This window comes from Marmota marmota, unplaced genomic scaffold (genome assembly GCF_001458135.2).
Source record: "Marmota marmota marmota unplaced genomic scaffold, marMar, whole genome shotgun sequence".
Lineage (NCBI taxonomy): Eukaryota > Metazoa > Chordata > Mammalia > Rodentia > Sciuridae > Marmota > Marmota marmota.
Genome location: NW_026000082.1, coordinates 22,759,490 through 22,780,361, shown reverse-complemented (window position 1 = coordinate 22,780,361; position 20,872 = coordinate 22,759,490). Strand labels below are relative to the sequence as shown.

The 20,872-nt window shown below is 39.6% G+C and overlaps 1 protein-coding gene and 1 pseudogene across 2 annotated transcripts in view; both read right to left on the bottom strand.

Annotated features, from left to right (window-relative positions):
- Hivep3 (HIVEP zinc finger 3) overlaps positions 1-20,872 on the bottom strand; it is a 458,107-nt gene that overhangs the window by 365,308 nt on the left and 71,927 nt on the right. The gene's annotated exons all lie outside the window — the stretch shown is intronic.
- On the bottom strand, positions 11,077-20,764 carry LOC107141484 (annotated as a pseudogene).

Below are 20,872 nucleotides of genomic sequence, written 5' to 3'. Positions count from 1 at the left end.
TGTTAACAAGTACTTCAATTATGTTTGTATCCTCCTCTTAAGAAGTTGAGAAAATATACAACTGGGTAAAGTTTTCATTTAAAGTGGCTAAATGTTAAAGCATTTTGATATTTAAAGAGCCAAGCTCAAGTTAGAAAAATTGACTCTTGGAATGCCTCACTCCCTCAAGGTGCAGAAATATAAGGTGTGATTACTCTTTCGCTAGGCTTTGAGGCACTCTATCAAATCATTCTCTCATCTTCGTCATATTCAATCTCAATTAACTTTATCAGTACCCATCATAATCATCATGTGCTCTAAGACTGGGATGCTCTCCAGGGGAAATGGATTCTGCTGATAATTACACTGTAACAACGGGTATAAGCCAGGACTACTCTAAGCAAACCAACATGTTTGATCACCCTAGTATTACATCATTTCCCCATTTGGAAGAACAACAACAACAAAAGTTTATCTTCCTCATTATAAGCAAAAATAAAAATATAATAGTTACATGCTAGTAGAAAGAAACTGAAATACATAAAATGAAATAAAAGTGTTCCCTGCACCTAGAATTATACTTCTAATTTTTTAGGTAATATCCACTAAAAGTCCGCCTTGGGTCTTCTTCCAGATGGGGAGGACAGAATCTCCCAACACTTCTACTCAAGGTCAGATAATTGGAAATAAAAGTCTATCCCATACACGGAGTTCAGGTGAGGCCCACCCACCCCTGAACTCCTGAGGTATAACATGTGATATCAGTCTAAGCCACTGGGTGAGCCACTTTCATCCTGGTCACAGGTTTGTTCCAGGTAGTCACATGACTCTTTCAGTGCCAATGACATGCAAAGGAGCTTTTGCTCAGACTTCTAAGTAGACAATCCAACTCATGCTCACATGTATTAAAATGGAAAGAACCCAAAGCCTTGACTTGCACAATCCAAAATGATAGCCTCTAGCTACTGAGCACTTGAAATGTTATTAGTTAGTACAAACTGAGATGTGTTGATAGGCATCAAATACACCCTGGATTTCAAAGACTGTGAAAAAGGGATGTGAAATATCTCACTAATATTTTTTATATTGATTACCTGTTGAAGACATGCATATAGCTCACATTGTATCTCTAATGGACAGCACTGATCTAAAACATTTGAACCCCTGATAAAGCCAGGCCTGTTGGTAGTCCTAATATGGACTTTTCATGTATGTAAACTAATAAGTACTTATTTTATTTAATCAAGTTCTAACTGGCTTTCTAGCACCTGCAGCTGAGTTCTAACTGATATGATGTATATGTAGAATTATACCATACATTTCAGATACTACTCTTTTCATAGAACAACTGATCATGGGCATTTTCCATGTCAGTACCCTAATAGCAGTGTGAGAAGATATGCACAAAATCCTTCACATGAGGAGAAATCAGCCATTGTTTTCCTGTTAATACCACTGTGCATGCCCAGGATGTGGCCCCTGCTTTCTTTCAAGACCTCCTGGCCAACACTCTCGTAACACCTGCATATCCATTACCTTCTGCCCATCACACTCTGCCTTCCCTTTTCTTTTCTGTTTTGTGGCACTGGGGATTGAACCCAGAGCCTTCATGTGCTAGGCACTGTCACTATCACTGATCTGCATCTCCAATATTCCCTTTTTTATTTTGAGACAGGGTCTCAATAAGTTGTCCATGATGGCATCAAACTTGTGATCCTCCTGCCTCAGCCTCCTGAGGAGTTGGGATTCCAGGTGTTTGCCACCACACCTGCCTTCTTCTCTCTCTTTTCACTTGCCTGACTCATAATCACTCAAGTGACCATTTAAATGCCACTTTCTCACAGCTGAGTTCCTTGACCACTTGACTTAAAGTAGGTCACCCCTATTTTGACTCTCACAGTACCTCATCTTCTCCATTTGGCATGGAAGAAAATATATTTTGATTTATTTTGATGGCTGTTTAATATCCACCTTCTCCTTCCCACTATACAATACTCTACAGTGGTGCAGGACCGATGTATTACAGTTCACCCATTTGCTCCCAGCACCTGGAACAGTGCCTAGCACAGAGTATATGCTCAATAAACACCCCAAGTGCCATCAGTCAATGCTAAAATGTTCAGAAGAAGGAGGAAGGACAGGGGAAGGTAAAGTGATGGCAGTAAGAGAACTCAGATAATTAATTCAGTGAAACCAAACTACTGATGAGTTGATTGACTCTGTCCAGCAGAACCACAAAGAAAATAAGGATGAGAACTGGAAAATGAATAGCTGGTTGGACATGGGAGAACTGAATGGTTAAGGGATACCTAGTTCTTCCTTCAGGTATACAAGTAAGTACTCAGGTATGCAAATGGTGAAGCCCATAGTTCAAAAGGATCCCTAAACTTCACATGATACACCTAAGGTTAAGTGACCACCTAGTTCTCAGACTCATTCTTTTTTTTAAATTTTTTATTTTTGGTATTGGGGATTGAACTCGGGGGGACTCAACTACATTCGCAGCCCTACTTTATATTTTATTTAGAGACAGTGTCTGAGTTGCTTGGTGCCTCACTTTTGCTAAGACTAGCTTTGAACTTGCAGTCCTCCTGCCTCAGCCTCCCAAGCCACTGAGATTACAGGCATGTGCCACTGAGGGCTGCTCAGGCTCATTCCTATAACCTGAATGCAAGAACATGGGAGAGCTGGGGTCCACTCCAAGGGTTCTCATCCAACTCTGCTCAAGGGCAAGATCATGATCTTTTATTTGTACATTGTGGGACTTCTTAAGAAGATGAAACACTTCCCTGGTCATATCCAAGCCAGTCTTTCTGGGCTCCACAAAATATCTAGAATTTCTTCTATTTTACTGTCCATACTCTCATTCTCACATGGGATATTTACCACTACCTGCTTGCATTACTTGAAAGACTTTACACCTTGGAAGGAGGAGGAAGGTTTTTTTTACTGAAACCCTTAGCATTGATATATTATAGTCTCTTAATTATTCCTCTGGAGGTGAGCCCCTCTTTAAATAAGAATGTCTCATTTTAAGGTGATATGTAATTTTAATGCATTAATTTTGTCATGGAAAATATAACTGGTTCAAAAGAATTTATGTCACGCAGGCTATTATACGAAGTAAAATAGAAAAATGAAATTCTTGAACCAAGCACTCAATTTAAGGTCTAGAATGTTATCTTTGAAGTCCTCTGTGTGGCCCTCCCTGCGTTCATTTCATTTTTAAAGAATGCAAAATTCTTTATTAGTGATCTCCAGGAACCTGGGCTCAGAAAGGCCAGACCTTAGAAATTCACAGCATGGTGCTGTCCATCATGCAGGTGCTGACAAGCCTTGAGTGAGATGGGAGAGCCTCCCTCTCAGAGGAGGAAGGAAACATTGTACACTTTTCTCTCATCTCTTGTAGCCCTCCTTACTTTTCTCTTTTCTCCTTCTCCTTCCCTTCCTCCTCCTCTCCTCTTCTCCCTCCTCCTCTTCCTCCCCTCCCTTACCCTCCCTTCTCCTTCTTTTCCCCCACCCCTGAAAGACCAGGAAAATTTACTTATAGAGGAAGCGGGCACCAAACTCTAGGATCCTATCTCTTTCTTTCTCTAACAGAAGGATTCCATTAGCATTTATCAAGTATTTTTTTCTTAATGGGGGTGGGAGGGGAAGGGAGGTGGCATGGGGTAATTAAAGATGGTTGAATGTGATGATCATTTTTATCCAAAGTACATGTATGAAGACATGAATTGGTGTGAATATACTATGTATACAACCAGAGATATGAAAAATTGTGCTGTATATATGTAATAAGAATTGTAATGTATTCCACTGTCATAAATAAATAAATAGGTAGACAGATAAATAAATAAAAGAATCAAACACACACTGGAAAGACAAACAACAGAATCACAGAGCTGGAAGTATAGATTCATTGCAGAACAGAATTTTTATAACTGGGAAAGACCTTAGAGACAATTAAATCCAATCTTCATGTTTTAGAGCCGAGGAAAGCATAGGACTTGCCTGAGATCATTTAGCTAAACACTTTTCTTCAGCTTCATTATTTCCCCCCCCCATTATTCAATTTCCATTATTGATACATTTTCATTATTAATAATTCAATCACATTATTGATTACTTTAGTCTGAGGCACTTGACCTTACCTAGTGAAGGAAATGGAGACTTAAAAAACCCTCAGGGGAAAAGGAAGCTCAAGAATCTGACCCATTGCAATTTTCTCTTATCTGCCCAAATCCCCCTGCTCACAAGAAAGTAAGCCTGCCAAAAATAACTGACCAACTCCTCCCATGACCTGGCCCTGCTAAACCCTATAAAACCCAGACCCTTGTTGCAGCCCATCACCATTTTCCCTCTTAGGGAAAATGCTTAATGAAGCATGACTGATCCATTGAGATCTGTCTCCTTTTCTTTTTCTTTTTGTATTCACTTTCATTTGGTGCCAAAACCCAGGACAACAGGGTTTAGGGCTCTCTACCCCTTCCTATCCTAACGAACTTCTACCATCTTTTCTCTTCTCATCTCCTACCATTTCTTTCTTTCCTCCTGATAGAAGGGAGGCCCTTCGCATGCTCCGAGTCCACTATAGCTCAATGGTGGCTGGTACGCAACCCAAAATTGACCCCAATCCTGGGCTAGATTTTTTTCTACCTTACTGCCTTATGGATGGAACAAGGACCTAAACTGGGTCCTTTGTTGGTGTTGGAGGCATCCTCCTCCTAACCATATCCTTTCCAATTCCTTTATTATCTTATGTATTCAGATCTCCAGATCAGAAGTCACTTTCTGCCATTTTGTTCTTACATGCAACACCAGCCTTCTCATTTATCAAAGAGGTAAGATCCCTTCCAGTCTCTCACAGAGACACCCTGCCTGAAACCTTTGCATTTTGGCTCATACTGACCCCAGGGATCCTCCACCATTGGGACTACAGAAGGGGATGCCCTCTCATTCTCTGGTGGAACTCTGTCCAGTGACAGGAGACATCAAGGAACATTTTGATCTCCACCGCCACCAGGTCAAACCTCTCCAACATGGGGGCTAACCAATCCATCCCATAGGACTCCCTGTTAGGTTGTCCCATTAAAAATCTCAAAATCCTCCACCTCCAATCTGTCCTCAAAAGCAAATGCCATATTAGGCTGAGTACCCAGATCTGGCTTCAATATAAAATAGACAACCTAAGTTAATTGCCCTAATTTAGGACCTTTGACTCCCAAATCCTCCAGAACTTAGATAATTTCCTCCAACAAAATGGCAAATGGTCTGAAGTTCCCTACCTCCAAGATTTCCTTCACCTCTGCTCAAAGCCCTCTTTATGACAACATTGCTCTGCTCTACAATTGATTCTCACTGACTCTCCACTCTACAAGTCTGCTAAATCAAACTCTGACCCCCAACCTTCTTCTTCCTTTACTGTCCCCAAAATAGCAGATGCCTTATTAGCCTGAAGGACCTTCTGCCCTCTCATCTTCACCTCCTCCCAAAATATCAAATCCCCAATCGCCATCCCCCGTATCTTTACCTCCAATCACTTGATCCAAAACCCTTCTCTAAATAAAATACCTTTTCCCTTTGGGCGGTGGCCAGGGCTGAAAGGAAATATGAAATCCATATTCCTTTTGCCATGACAGATATTTCCCAAATTAAGGACAGATTAGGTTTATTCTCTGAAAATCCCACCAAATTTAAAAAGGAATTCCTACGTCTGAGTCAGGCTTACCATCTCAACTGAGCAGACAATTATTATACCCTCATTTCCACCCTGCCCCTGATGAATGTGCCTGAATTTAGCAAGCAGCAAGAGAAAATGCCAACCTCCTCCATATCCAAAACCCTCACGCCAGTCCTGTGGTGGATACTACTCTCCACGGTTGGATCTAACTTGTCATACCAATCTCAAGACCTGGGAACTATCTGACTCCAACATATGATTACCCGCCTCCTGGAAGTCATGACAAAAAAACTCTCATACTCAGGTTAACTATGATAAAATTAGGGAAATCACTCAAGGCCTGGATGAAAACCCCACACTGTTTTGGGCCCAACTTACTGAGGCCACTACTAATTATACGACCCTGGATCTCCATACCCCTGCCAGTACTCTCTTTCTCCATGTTCAACTCGTTGATTGTTCTGCCCCCAATATCCGAAAAAACTTAGACAGCTAGAAAAAGAAACCCCTCAGCAGCAACTTCTGGATGCTGCTTTCAACGTACTTAATAATCAGGAGGATGAAGCCAAAAAAGAAAAAGAGAAACTTCTCAAAGCTAAATATCAACTATGGGCCTCGGCCATTTATAACCCCAAATCAGCCCCTGCTGCCCATGGCCTCACCAAACCCTCTAGTACTCCTCCCAGGGCCTGTTTCTAGTGTGGACAGACAGGACACTGGGCAAAAGCCTGCCCAAATCCGAGGTCCCCCCACCAAGCCCTGTCCCAACTGTGAACAAAGGGATCACTAGAAAATGGACTGTCCCCAGGGGAGGACACCCCTGCCCTCGGTACAGACTTTTCCCCAAGTCCCATACACTGAATTACTGGAATGAGGAGGCCTGGACTCCACTGCCCCATCACCTCATGTGATACTCCAAGGAGCCCCAGGTTATAGGGATGGTGAACAGACAGGCAGTTTCTTTGGGGGTCAACACTGAGGCAAGTCTTTCCCTTCTGATACAATGGCATGGACCTACTTGTAAAATGAATACTCCTATTATGGGAGTATCTGGGACCCCTGTGTATCCCCTAAAGTCACCTCCCTCTTTTGTAGTACATTTGGATCTCTCTCACTATCCCACTCTTTCATTGTCATGCCAAACTGCCCATCCCCCCTTCATAAACTGAAGGCTTCCATCTCCATTCTCCCTTTACAATCCACTACCATCTTTCTAGTACATTCCAACCTGGACCTAGTCCCTGTGCTCCTTAAGCCTCCTGATCATTCCTTACTAGCTGGGATCAACCCCACAGTCTGGAATACCCCCTCTTCAAAGGACATCCCACTTCATTCCGTCTCTCCTCTCCTGGATTACTGACTTATAGCTCCAAGGAACCCTCTCTCCTTTCTGCCCCCTCCAAATTATTTTCTTTTCCTTCTGCTTATTCTTATGCTCTACTTGGACTAGCCTCATCCACAACTCCTTCCCCTTCTCCCAGCTCTGTGGCCACAACTATGAAATCTCTTATTCCTCCTCAACTCCTCAATTGCCCTCCTCTTTGAGGCTAACCCAGTATGGTCAACCTGTTGGGTGTACACTCAGACTTCTTCCACTAAATGGCTCTTCATCCCTGTGCCCCTCAACATTTGAGCTACAAGTTCTATGCAGCTCTATCACCATCTATACCAGGGACATTAGAATCCCAATCTAATGTCCCTAAAACAGCCAACAGCTTTCCAGACGCTAACCCAACAACTTAACTCATACTCCACCACTCTCCAGACCCTGCCCCCTACTTTCAGCCATATTATTCAAGGTCTTCCTCAATCCCAAGCCCCTCTTCATTTGTTGCCTTCTTTTCAGGGAGGAAACCCCCGGGGTGCTTACCCAAACTGCTCCCTCACCCTAACTATTCTCACTCCCTCTACCCATATGAACGCCTACCACTACAGGAGGATATGACAATGAATCAAATCTACTCACCCACTTTAATACACCCCTTCTCAGGCTATATCAGGGCTGACCACATCCACAACATCAGCCTTTTGTCAAGGTTGAATCCCCAGAAACCAGGGGACCCCACTTACGGCTTATGCTACCCTGAACCTCTTCAAAACAATGATTGCAGAGGGCTTCCCACCTCTTACCCTTACTTTCTCTTCCTCCACCATAACATGGGAAGACTCACCTCTGAACACCTGATTCCCTCTACTGCTAACACCAAACTACACCACTTATAGCAGCACATCTAAGCACCACCTGACAGTTTATCACAGTGAGCTGAATACAGATCAGTTAGAACTGCTTCTCTGCTCTAATTCCTAGGGAGGCCTGGAATATAAGCAGGGAGTATTCTTCCTATGTGGGGGTCAGGTCTACCTATACCTTCCCTCCAATCGGATGGGAACCTGTACTGCCTTAGCAGTTCCTCCTTTACCCTACACCCAGGACACCTCTATTATTCCTATCCCTGTCACCCATTTTCTCCATCGCAGGTGGCGGAACCCTGGCCTGATTCCCATCCTTGTGGGTCTCAGAGTCCTCACAGGGGCAGCCACAGGAACAGCTGGTCTTGGTGTATCCCTAGACAAGTATGAGCAATTGTCCAGGGCCCTTAGGGAATCACTTGACAATATAACTTCCCAAATGAATGACATCCAAGATCGAGTGGACTCTCTGGCTACTGTCATCCTTCCAAACCCGAGAGGTCTAGATTTAGTTCTCATGGAAAAAGGAGGATTATGCTTATATCTGGAAGAAGATTTCTGTTTTTATATTAATAAGTCAGAAATAGTAATATAAGTTACTATTTCTGACTTATTAACATAAAAGACAAGGAAGCTAAAGAAACAAGGCACTAACCTAGCAACCACCTCCTCCTCCCCTGGATGGTGGGGAGGACTCCCGACCTGGATTGGTCCCATTATGACCCCCATTCTCCTGATTATCTTATTTCTCTGCCTTTTCCCATGTTTTGTTAATCTACTCCAGAGGTTTCTAAAAAAACATGTCTTCACCATCACCAGGCCACCACCCAAGAACATGTGAGAGCTATGTTCATCCTTCAGACTCTAGAAGGTGTCCCAGTGACACCCTTCCCAGCAGGAAGTAGCCAGATATAATGATGTCACCCCAACTCATGAAGCCCCTTTTAGAGTGTGGAATGAAGGAAATGGAGACTTAACAATACCCTCAGGGAAAAAGGAAGCTCAGGAATATGACCTGTTGCAATCTCCCTTATCTGCCAAAATGCCCCTGCTCCCTGAAAGTAAGCCCGCCAAAAGTAACTGATCAACACCTCCCATGACCTCCCCAGCTAAACCCTACAAAACAGACTCTCGTTGTAGCCTGTCACATTTTTGCTCTTGAAAATGTGCCCCTCCATTGCTTAATAAAGCATTGCTGATCTGTTGAGGTCTGTCTTCCTTTCTTTTTCCTTTCGAATTCTCTTCATTTGCTCTCACCTACAGTATCAATACTTTCATTTAGCAACATTAATAAAAATTATTTTTGACACACACACAAAACATATATTTGTATTAAGATATGCTCATCTTAATATGAAAATATTTTGTTTATAACATTTATATTATTAATCAAAAGTCACTAGTCTATCACTTTATGGATACCTTGATATTCATTGCTTCTTAAACTATTTCCATGTCTAATAAAATGCATAAATTGAGTTGAATCATTTAAAATAGAGATACTTCAACATCCTTTCAAACAATGAGAGTGATACTCATTAAGATCTTTGCCATATTAGGAACCTATAGATATTGCTACTATTCAATCAGTTAACCAAACCTCAAAGGCTCATTAAGTGCCCAACACTATTTTAGACATTCTCACTTTTGCATCTTCTTCAAGGTAAATATATTTTAAATTTTAGATTTTCAAGACTCCTTGTATATATGCACACAGGTATGTATTTGCTTTTTTTTTTCTTTCAATAAATTCCATTTCTATTACTCTCAAGGCACTGACAGACACTGCAGGGGGAAATGTGGAACCAACTCTTAGGAAAATGCTTCCATGAATAGCAACAGCATCTGGGCTGCGAGTGATCAGAAACACCAACGCCCACAGAGGCCGGGAAGGCAGTGTAAATGCAGGAAACGAGCTGAGTATCAGGCAAAGGGAAAAGGAGGGTTATGGGGAGCTGTGAAATGGATGTTCCCTCTATGGAAAGCATGGAGAAAGAAAGGAAAGAGGGTTACTCCAAGTGGTCAGGTAGAGGAGGCAGGCGGAGGGAGAGCAGTGGGAGCAGGGTGGTCATCAGGGCAGGGTGTCCCAGGGAACCCAAGCGTGTCTACTGCAAGACGAAAAAGATGGTCAGCTGTGTGAGATTTTTCTAGAAGTATCTATTGGATTTGACAACCTGGGGTCCCTGGGAGCCTCAACAAGAGCAGGTATACCAACAAGGCAGAGGTGGAGGCCAGACTGAAGTGAACTGGAAAGTGGAGGGACAGCAGAGGGTTAGAAACAGCATAACAACAATTCTTTCAAGAAGTTTTATAGTGAAGGGAAACAAAGAAACAGGCCCGTGGTCAGAGGGAGATAAGTGGTTATGGAAAGAGTGATTTTTAAAAAGAGAGTTGATAGCAGATCAGGCTTTCCTACTGATGGGAATGATCCAGAAAAGAGGGAGCCATGGAAGGGAAGATGACCAAAAGACATCTAGAGAAGGGGATTCAGAATGTGGGCATACACAGAGAGGTCTTTGACCTAAGGAGGGCCACTTCTTCCAACACTATATAGAGAAGGAGAGGAGGTGTAGATGCTGGCTTGGTGAAAATACAGTGGTGGCACTGTAAAAGAGTACTCACTGATGGCTTCTAATTTCTGCCTAGAATAGGGGAGATTTTTATTCTATGGTACTTTATATATTTTTGTACGTTGCCACAGCACTTTTTTTTTTGTATCAAGGTGGCCTATGTATAAATAAAATCATGGTCAAAATAAATAAATAAAATAGGGAAGAACCTTGAGAATAAAAAAGGGAGGGTGAGTGAGAGATTTGCAGAAGGGAGAAGGAATTGAATAATCCCCGTGGGACTATAAAAGCTGTTCCACTAGAGAAACATGGTAGGAAATACAGGGTCTTGCTATGATTTGAAATTGCAAATTTAAGGCACAACCAATAAAACTGTGTTTCAATTTTGTCCAGGGAAGTCCAACTGTTCAAAAGGGCATTGTTTATGAAATTTGAGAAAATGCAGATTCTGAGTCATAGGTCTAGGGTGCAACCTGAGTTGTTTTTTTTGTTTGTTTGTTTGTTTTTTTAAAAAAAATTTTTTTGGTTGTAGACAGACAGCCTGCCTTTATTTTATTTATTTTTATGTGGTGCTGAGGATAAAACCCAGTGCCTCCCTGTATGCTAGGCAAGTACTCTGCCACTGAGCTACAGTCCCAGCCCAGAGTTTATGCATTTCTTATTTTTTAAGGAGGTTTTCTAAATTCAAAGGTATAGCTGGAAAGTACATTTGTTTACAACTATTAAAAAACTAGGACTAACTTCTCTATGATGACCTAAGATTTGGGGGATAATGTACATGATTAGGCAGAAATAGGTGAGCTCATACTGGTAAACTGACTCCATTTGGCCCCCACTTCTCAATTGATTTCTGTCCCTACTCTCTCTTCTACCATCTTGATGACTTCCTGACCAACTCCCCTGGTCAATTCTATCTCCCTGCCTGGCCACCTGACCAGCCTGCCTGACCAGACCTGCCACTTGATCAGTCATTTCTTTGCTTAGAATTAGAAGAGTATCCCCATCATAATATTCTTCAATTTTAGTTATCATGGAGGGTACTTAGGGCATTCAGTCATCCACTCTGCCTGTAACCTTTCTGGATCTGATGTAGGAACAGCAAAGCAAATATCTTTCAGGGGGCATATTCTGGCCCTGTGGGACACAGCATTACTGCTTAGCTTTCTGTTAAGTTATTTCCAAGCTCAGCTGACATCTGGGATTTCTTCTGGGCTTTCCAGAATCATGGTCACAAAATGCTTATCAGAGATGATAAGAGATCGTGGTTCAAGGTTCAACGTACCAGAAATTTGTGTGAGGCTGTAGCCACTGCTTCTTTCTCTTCTATCAGTATATGCACTGATGATCAGGAAAAATCTACATCAGCATAAGAAATAAAATCCAGAGAACTGATGGCACTCATGCTTTTTGATTTAACTAAATTTTAGAAACACCTATGCATTTAAAAGTAAAGCTTTTTCTCAGCAAAGGAAACAATTAATAAAGTGAGAAGAGAACCTACAGATTGGGAGAAAATCTTTACCAAATTTACCTCCAATAAAGCATTAATCTCTAGGATATATAAAGAACTAAAAGAAATTAACACTAAAAATCCAAATAATCAATCAATAAATGGGCTAGGGAACTGAAAAGACACTTCACAGAAGAAGAAATACAATTAATCAACAAATATATGAAAAAGTGTTCAATATCTCTAAGCAATTAGAGAAATAGCAAATCAAAACTACTCTAAGATTTCATCTCATTCCTGTCAGAATGGCAATTATCAAGAATACAGGCAACAATAAATGTCGGCGAGGATGTAGTAAAAAAGGCATACTCATACATTGCTGGTGGGACTGCAAATTGGTCAATCACTATGGAAAGCAGTATGGAGATTCCTCAGAAAATTGGGAATGGAACCACTATTTGACCCAGCTATTCCACTCCTTGGTTTATACCCAAAGGTCTTAAAATCAGCATATATAGTGATGCAGCCACATCAATGTTTATAGCAACTCAATTCACAATAGCTAGACTATGGAACCAACCTAGGTTTCCCTCAATGGATGAATGTATAAAGAAAATGTGGTATATACACTCAATGGAATATTACTCAGCTTTAAAGAAGAGTAAAATTATGGAATTTGCCAGTAAATGGTTGGAGTTAGAGAATATCATACTAAGCAAAATAAGCCAATCCTATAAAACCACAGCCTGAATGTTTTCTCTAATATGCAGATGCTAATTCACAATAAAGCAGGGGGCACTAGGGAAGAATAGCATTACCTTAGAGGGAAATGACGGGAGGGAATGGGAGGGGATGTGGGGATAGGAAAGATAGTAGAATGAAACAGACATTATTACTGTATGTATATATGTGACTACATGACCAATATGATTCTGTAACATGTACACTCAGAAAAATGAGAAATTATATCCCATCTATGTATGATATATCAAAGTACATAAATGCATTCTACTATCATGAATGACTAATTAAAACAAATAAAAAATTTTAAAAATAGAACAATTATTAAAAAAGATCAAGTTGCTCATGTTTTCATTAGGAAAACACATTGGCATTGTTTGCACCAAGTTAAAATGTATTTATTCTATGCAAAATTCCAATTGTTATCAGTTATTTGCTGTTGGGTACAACACTGAGATGTGTAAAGGTATATTTAAAGTAGAACTGTTCATCCCAGCAAAGCAAAAGGAAATCAAGTGCCACCCCTATTATCAACTTTTAGGAAGATGAATGGCAATTATTTCTGTATATTCACAAGGTTGAATACTAAGTGTAGGTGAAAATAAATGTGCTATGGCTCCTTAAAAAAAAAGCAATTCCTGCTTTTTGTTCCACATATCTTAGTTGACTTCTTTCTCTTGGTTGATAAAAATATGCAAATTCTTGTCTGGTCAGCTATACTTATGCCTCCAGAGTGATGGATATAGGATTAACATCCTATGAAGGAGAACTCTGAATCACCAGATCAACCTCGAGAATGTCCAAACCATGGACAGACATTTTGGTTGCCACCCAAGCTTGAAAACCACTTTCTTGGAAGCCTTTCAGTGTAACTTCTCTTTTGACCATGCAACAGCCACATGGAAACACTGGGAATTCTGTTTCATGTGGATTCATGGTCATTTCAGTTATATTCTTCTTGGTCTCACAGAATACAATAGCGCTCCTTTCATCACCACAGTGTACCTGAAGGACATCTCCAATAACTGCTGGCCTCTGAGATCAATGACACTGGGCAGCCAAAGGTTCCATAGTACTTGCAGCCTTCTGAGTCACTTTTCCAACACAGTCAACTTGTTCGTATCTGGGCTGCATGTATTCATGTATTTTCTTCCCTGCAAGTTTGTATACCAATGCAGACAAAGTGAAGTCTGAGGATTGTCTTCAGAATCATTTTCATAGGATTCATGGATAATACCTTTAACTCATTCAGCAAAACCTAAATCTAACATTTCTAACATTCAATTCACTTCATCAAGTGCAGAACAGCTTAGTTTAGAAAGATCCAAATAGTCATTCTTCAGATGACCTTTGGTACGACCAGGAGTCCCAACCAAGATGCAAATGTCACTTTGAATATAATTAATTTGGCTTAGATAAGCTGTTCCACCATAAAACAACCACACTATGTTTCCTAGTTATATCTCTGAAGCGTTTGGTTATTTGGTTTGCCAGTTTCCTTGTTGGAGTCAAAACAAGTACCTTTGGTGAGCTGCTTTTAAAAAATTGTTTCTTGGTTTCTTTTGAGCCTTTCATCTAAGGTTTGGCAAAAGGGAATGTCTTTCCTGTTCCTGTCCATGCTTGGTAATTCAATCTTTTCCCTCATATATAAGACCAAAGGTCTCAACTTGAATAGGATAGAAAGATGTTGTTACCCTTTACCTTTCATGAGCTTTATAGTTTCTTCAGAAGTGAAGAAATTGGAGAAGGCTCCTCCTTTCTGTTCATATGTTGGGATCTCCTCTAATTTATTATCACCTGACTTATGAGTGGAACTTTTTAAGGATGACACTGACTTCAATTTTTTCCCATGTTCATGAGTCTCTTCATTGATAGATTTTTTTTCTTCTTGACTTATGAAATGTAGAAATTCATCTGAAAGTCTATCAAATCCTTCTTCAGTGTCTCCATTTAGTTTTTCTTTCATTTTTGCTTTTCTGGGGAATTGGGAGCATGGGGTCATCACAGCACTGTTGTCTGTGGTTTCTGTTTTCCTGTCTGAGTCATGGTGGTGCCTTGACTTCCTCCTATCATGCCAGCGTTGTGGGATATGCTTTTGGTTTACCTCATTGAAGTCTTCATAACAACTCTGTAAGGGAAGTCCAGGTCCATAATGCCTTATCAGAAATTCTGCTATCCATAAAGTGTTTTTGCTGCTCCTTCCCTCTAGATTTTGGGCTTTTCCAAGGGTACTTCCATAATGTTCCCAGAGGGGATTCCCAGGCATTACTGTTCCACCACCTCCCTCCCAGCAAGGTGGCCACAACCAGCTACAGGCTGTGACCTAGCTTCTGCATTTCTAACAAGCTGACAGGTGATGTCCCTGCTCCTGGATCTCAGAACCACAGTGTGAATGACAAGGGACCAGGGCCTTTCATTTGTCACTATCTTTTCAAGTATTTCACAAGGGGATACAACAGATAAATAAAAATTATAAACCTCAATCATAACTTAAAAGGAAGGGGACATAGACAAGGTAGATAATTTGATTGATCCAACTGTACCTGTTTTAGAAATATATTTTCTTGCACTTCTTCTCATCTACATTTCCACATTTGGCAATTTATGCAATCTCACAGTTTCAACCACATCTTTAGGTGGAGGTAGTGACCTCTTTCTTAGCTCCAAGGGTCTAATGAATACATCCCCTGAGCAACTCAAACAGTAAATTGCCACCTATGTCTGCTTCTCCTTGACCTTTTTTAATCCTTTGACTCTCCTTCTCATTGATCTCCACATTTAATTAATTGTTAAGTTCCACCAATTTTTCCCTAAAATACTAGTAGCTTCTATGAATGAAAATCAGAATGACACCAAGAAACATTTGCCCTTTATCAGAACTTTTGGCTAAAATCCAAAATTTGACAGTATATTCTGCTGGATTGACTGAAGAAATAGATTTGCACACTTTGCTAGCAAAAATGCAAACTGCTACAACTTCTGTAGAGTTTTTTGTTTGTTTTGTTTTGCAATATACAGCAAAATTGCTTATGCCTTGACTCTTTGACCTAGGAATCTATCCCCAAAACACAATGCACCTCATAAAATGACATGTGCACAAGGCTATTCACTGAAGTACAATTTATAACAGCAAATAAATCAAAATAATACCCAAATGCTCATCAATAGTGGACAAGTTAAATAAACTATGATACTTTCACATACTGGAATGTTATGCAGATACAGAAAGACATAAGGAAAATCTCTGTACACTGTCATGAAGGAATTAAGTGAACATGTAAGATACAGAAGAATGTGCACAGTATGCTACTTTTGAATTAAAAAAATAACAAGATGGACAGATAAACATATTTGCTTATATTTTCAAAAAGAAGAAATAGAAAGTAAATCCAAACCTAACAAAAATGAATTACCTGTGGGAGAAAGAAATGAACAATGGGGAGGGGAAAGGAAGCTAGATTGGTTTGAATATACCACATTTTACAGTATTAACTTTGAAAGAATGTAAATATTTTACTTGAATAGAAAATAAGCTAATCCATAAATAACAAAACAATGTGCAATCTTTTAGTAGCATCCTACCACTTACCCTCTGGATCCAGATTCCTCGTCCTGGATTCAATTCTCTTCTCTCTACCCTGGCCAAACATTGCCAACTTACTCCTGGATGTCCCTCCCATCTCCTCTGCCCACATATGATTAACATAATCATTATTTCCCCCACTGGACCATGTATCTTTGAGGATGTTTTTCATCCTCTGATGGATTTTGGAAACCCACCTTATTCAGTCCCTAGACTTACTACAACATAAATTGGACGATTCTTCTAGCATTTAAAAATTATTGTCTGAAAATTTTATATTTATTCCAAAGAATTCAAGGAAGCCATAGTTCCTTGATAATATGTAAAATACCTCACCAGAGAGTCACTTTCTAGTTAGAAAACAAAAATAAAAATGGAAGCAATCTGATGTCCATTGGCAATGAAAGGATAAACAAAACATGGTCTATCTTAACAGGGAAAGAAATTTCAACACACACCACAGCATGATAAATCTTGAAGGCATAATGTTAAGTGAAATAAGTCAGTCATACAGGGACAAACACTGTATGATTCCATTTATATGAGGTGCCTAGAGTAGTCAAATTCATAGAAACCAAAAGTGGAATGGTGGTTGCCAGAGGCTAGGATGAAGAGTAGAAGAGAGAATGGAGAGTTTTTGTTTAATGGGTACAGAGTTTCAATGGTGTAAAAAATATATGGTTCTAGAGATGGTGGTGGGTCACACAATCTGAATATACTTAATGCCATTGCACTCTACACTTAAGAGTGGTGAAAATGGTAAATTTTATATCATGTATATTTTTACCACAATTTAAAAATTTTTAAGCAAGGGAAATGAGCCCTTTGGGAATGTTTCTAATGCTGCCTCATTTTATTAATGCACCACAATTTTAGCCAAGGCTGTCCTCTCCAGAGCCATTAAGGATCACCTGGGGAAAAGACTTGGCTTTTTGCTTAGAACATGGTATCATACTCTTGCTCCCCAAGAGTATGTCCAATAGAAACATTCTACCCTGGGACCATATGCCACCCTGGGTTTTGTATAACCAGGAGTTAGACAAAGTTGATTGATTTAAAAGGTGTTTCAAAATTTCTGATGCTTGCTCCTAATCAAAGCTTTATACTTGCATTGATCCATAATATTTGTATTTGTACTTCTGAGTAAAATGTTCTGCCCCTATGTCCTCCCCTCCATGTCTACACTGTGAGCTACTGCTGAGGCTGAGAAGCCACTTGAAATGAATGCATCTTAGACTCAGTTTTGAAACTGCATCTTTTACCACAATAATTTGAGATGTAAACGGTATGAGGAAAAGAAGGGATATATGAGGAGTTCACTGCACATGCAGATGGATTTTTTTTTGTCAACCTAAAATTGCTCTAAAAAGGTAAATGGAATCTAATTAAATTTAATTAATCATAAAAGTTTTAAATTAATTCAGTTAATAAAAAGTGAAACTCTACATCTTAAATTCTTTTAGTTCTTGGTATAGCAAATGGTCTTATTGGTGTATGTAAGTGAAATTGATGCTTTCTTAACAAAGAAACCTGTTTTTGTTTAAATACTTAATATATCTGCCCAGAAATTGAAGGCATACTATGCTAGACAGTGACCACTATAGCCATATTGGTACCTTACAGGAGGAAGGGAGGAAAAATAATTAGAATCCAGCCCCCTACTTTCTGCTCCTGGTTGCATTAGAAACCCCCACATTTCTAACACATGGTTTTGCTTTTCTCTTGCCACCCAGAAAGTATAGAGACATACTGAAGTCCTTGACCACAAAAACAAGTAAACACTGGAAGAAGGGGCTTTCTTGTAAGAAAGGCCAAGCACTGTGTACTGAGGTTGCCTCCACAGAGACTTGTATTTTCCATCTACTTGGTTTCTGGTAAAAGGTATGGTTTCTGGTAAAACTTCCCTCAACGACTGCCCAAACTGTGTACAAACCCTCATCAGCCTCAAAAGATAGGGCACTACCCTCAGTGACTCACATTGGGTGCTGTCTATGAGCAGGAACCCCCACAGGCAGAGCAAGAGCCTCACAGGTGGATCAAGAACAAGTCCCAGTTCTCTCCCATCTTCCAACACCTCACCAGCCTCAACTAGCAACTCAGCTGACTGAAGATAAACAAATTAGAGTAGCTCAAATAAGTAGCATTATAGAGAATCTGCCTAAAGAAGTTTATGATGCTGAAACGGATGGATCAAAGAAGAGGTGCCAGAGTGTATGATTTGTTGGACAAAACTTATCTGTGGGGACTCCATCTCATATCAGCTATACAAGCGCATCTACCACCTGGTCCGCATAGGTGAGTAGCTGATGGGGTCCCTCACAAGCATCTACTATAGGGGGCCAGTTGATAACGTATGGCCTATACCCTGAAGACTAGTGGAATGACTTCAAGTAAAACATCAATTTTGTTTATTTTGTGATATTTTGTCATTGAGTGCAAAAAGCTAGAGTTAGGAATTTTGAGCAAGATTTTTTTTTTAATTCCTGAATGTGTATTAATATTTGGATATAGAGAGTAACATTTTTAAAATCAGATGGGGCCTGTCACAGTGCCACACATTTGTAATCTCCACGATTTTAGAGGATGAGCAGGAGGATTGCAAGTTCAAGGATAGTCTGGGCAACTTGGAAAGACCCTGTGTCTCAAAATAAAAAATAAATATAAAAAGAGTTGGAGATGTAACTCAGTGAAGAGTGTCCCTAGGTTCAATCCCCAGTACTGAACAAAACAAAAATGGGAAAGTAAGGTAATATCTTATGTACAACATTAATCCAATATTTATAAATGTATGTATCTAGGTTGTGTTTTTGCTCCAGTTCATTAGGGTTGTGTAAAGTTTCATGGCAGCTATGATTTAATAATTTTTTTCTACCAAAAAATACTGAAAGAAGGAAGAAGTTATTGAAATGACCTTCTAAAAATTATTCAGAATGTGAATAGATGCTTATTCTTCCATCTGTGATAGAGTAGCTACTATCAGACTAACACTCTAGCTAAGCGCATCTGTGGAAGCTAAACAAAATCCCACTTACAGACACACACACACACACACACACACACACACATACACATTCACCCAAGTTAACTGCTTGAACATGTTGGAGAACAAGCCAACAGTAAAGGATCTAAGATCCTAGGGAGTCAAAATATTCACTGAAGGGAGGCCCCTGTCCAGGACCACGCTTTCCCCTTAGTATATTCAATAATACACAAGGGAAGCGTAGAGGCCAAATACAAATCAGCAGCCTAGGATGAAAGCAGACTCAATGGGCAAGGCAAAAATTGGGATTCAGGGATCACTAAGAAGCGGGGACTTATTAAACACCAGACTTTTAATTTAAATTCTGGAAGAGATTTATGATGAAGAACAAACCAGAAATAGACCAATCTAAACAGGACTAAGGTGATTTTATCATACTCTATCTGGGAAAATTAAATGCTATGCTATCTGAAGGAAGAAAAATCATCCACAAGCTCTACAGTAGTTCATACATAATGTCCAGATACAATGTGAACTACCAAGCATTCCAGGAAACAGAACCAAACCACAGAAAGCCAAGAGAAAAACAGAGAACAAAGACAGATCCACTGATAATCCATATATTGGAGTTATCAAGCATGGGCTTTCCATCAACCAACAAAATATTTAAACCAACACTTCATAAGAAAAAAAATAACAGATAAATGGCCAGTAAGAAAAGAAACTCAGTATCATTAGCCATCAGGAAATTCAATTAAAACCACAGTGAGATATTACTACACACCTTTCAGGAAAGTTAAATACAAATATTAAGCGTTGATGAGGACATGGAACAAAATAAACTGCATAAACTGTTGATGAAAATGTAAATTTGAGCAAATTACAAATTGTTATGCAGTGATTATAAAAGTTAAGCACACATATGCCCTGTGCCCCAGTAATTTCATACCTGAATACATACAGAACAAAAAAAAAATAAGGGTTTGGTCTTTCAAAATAGAATAATCAAGACTATTCATAAAAGTCTTGTAGCCCTGAGTTACAAACAACCCAAATATTCCAAATATTCACCAGCAATAGAAGGATATATTCCACTGTAGCACAGACATCCAATGCAATGATAAGAAAACAAGAAAGAACAGACTTCATTCATGAAACCCACAACGATGAAATTCAACAACATAATGTTTAGGGGAAAAAGTCAGACAAAAAAAAAGAGAAAATGTGCTGAATGATTCCATATATTCAAAGATTCAAGCCAGGAAAGATTTGTCTATGATGATACAAGTCAGAATAACGTTTATACTTGATGGACAGGCAAAGACTGTAAGTAGGAAAAGTAAGATTTTTGTTGTTCTTATCATGGCTCAAGTTCCATTCCTGGTCCCAGAGGGAGAGAATAGAAGTATTAATTTGGTGAAAATTTTACAAACTCTGAACTTGTACACTTGGTGGGCATATATAACGCAATAAAATAAATAGCAATTAAAACATGAAGGGGTTGGGGAGATAGGAAGGATAGTAGAATGAAACAGACATTATTATTACTATGTGTATATATGTGACTGCATGATCAATGTGATTCTGCAACCTGTATACTCAGAAAAATGAGATATCATCCCATGTGATTCAAATATATGATATGTCAAGGTCATTGTACTGTCATGTGTAACTAATTAAAACAAATAAAAAAAATAAA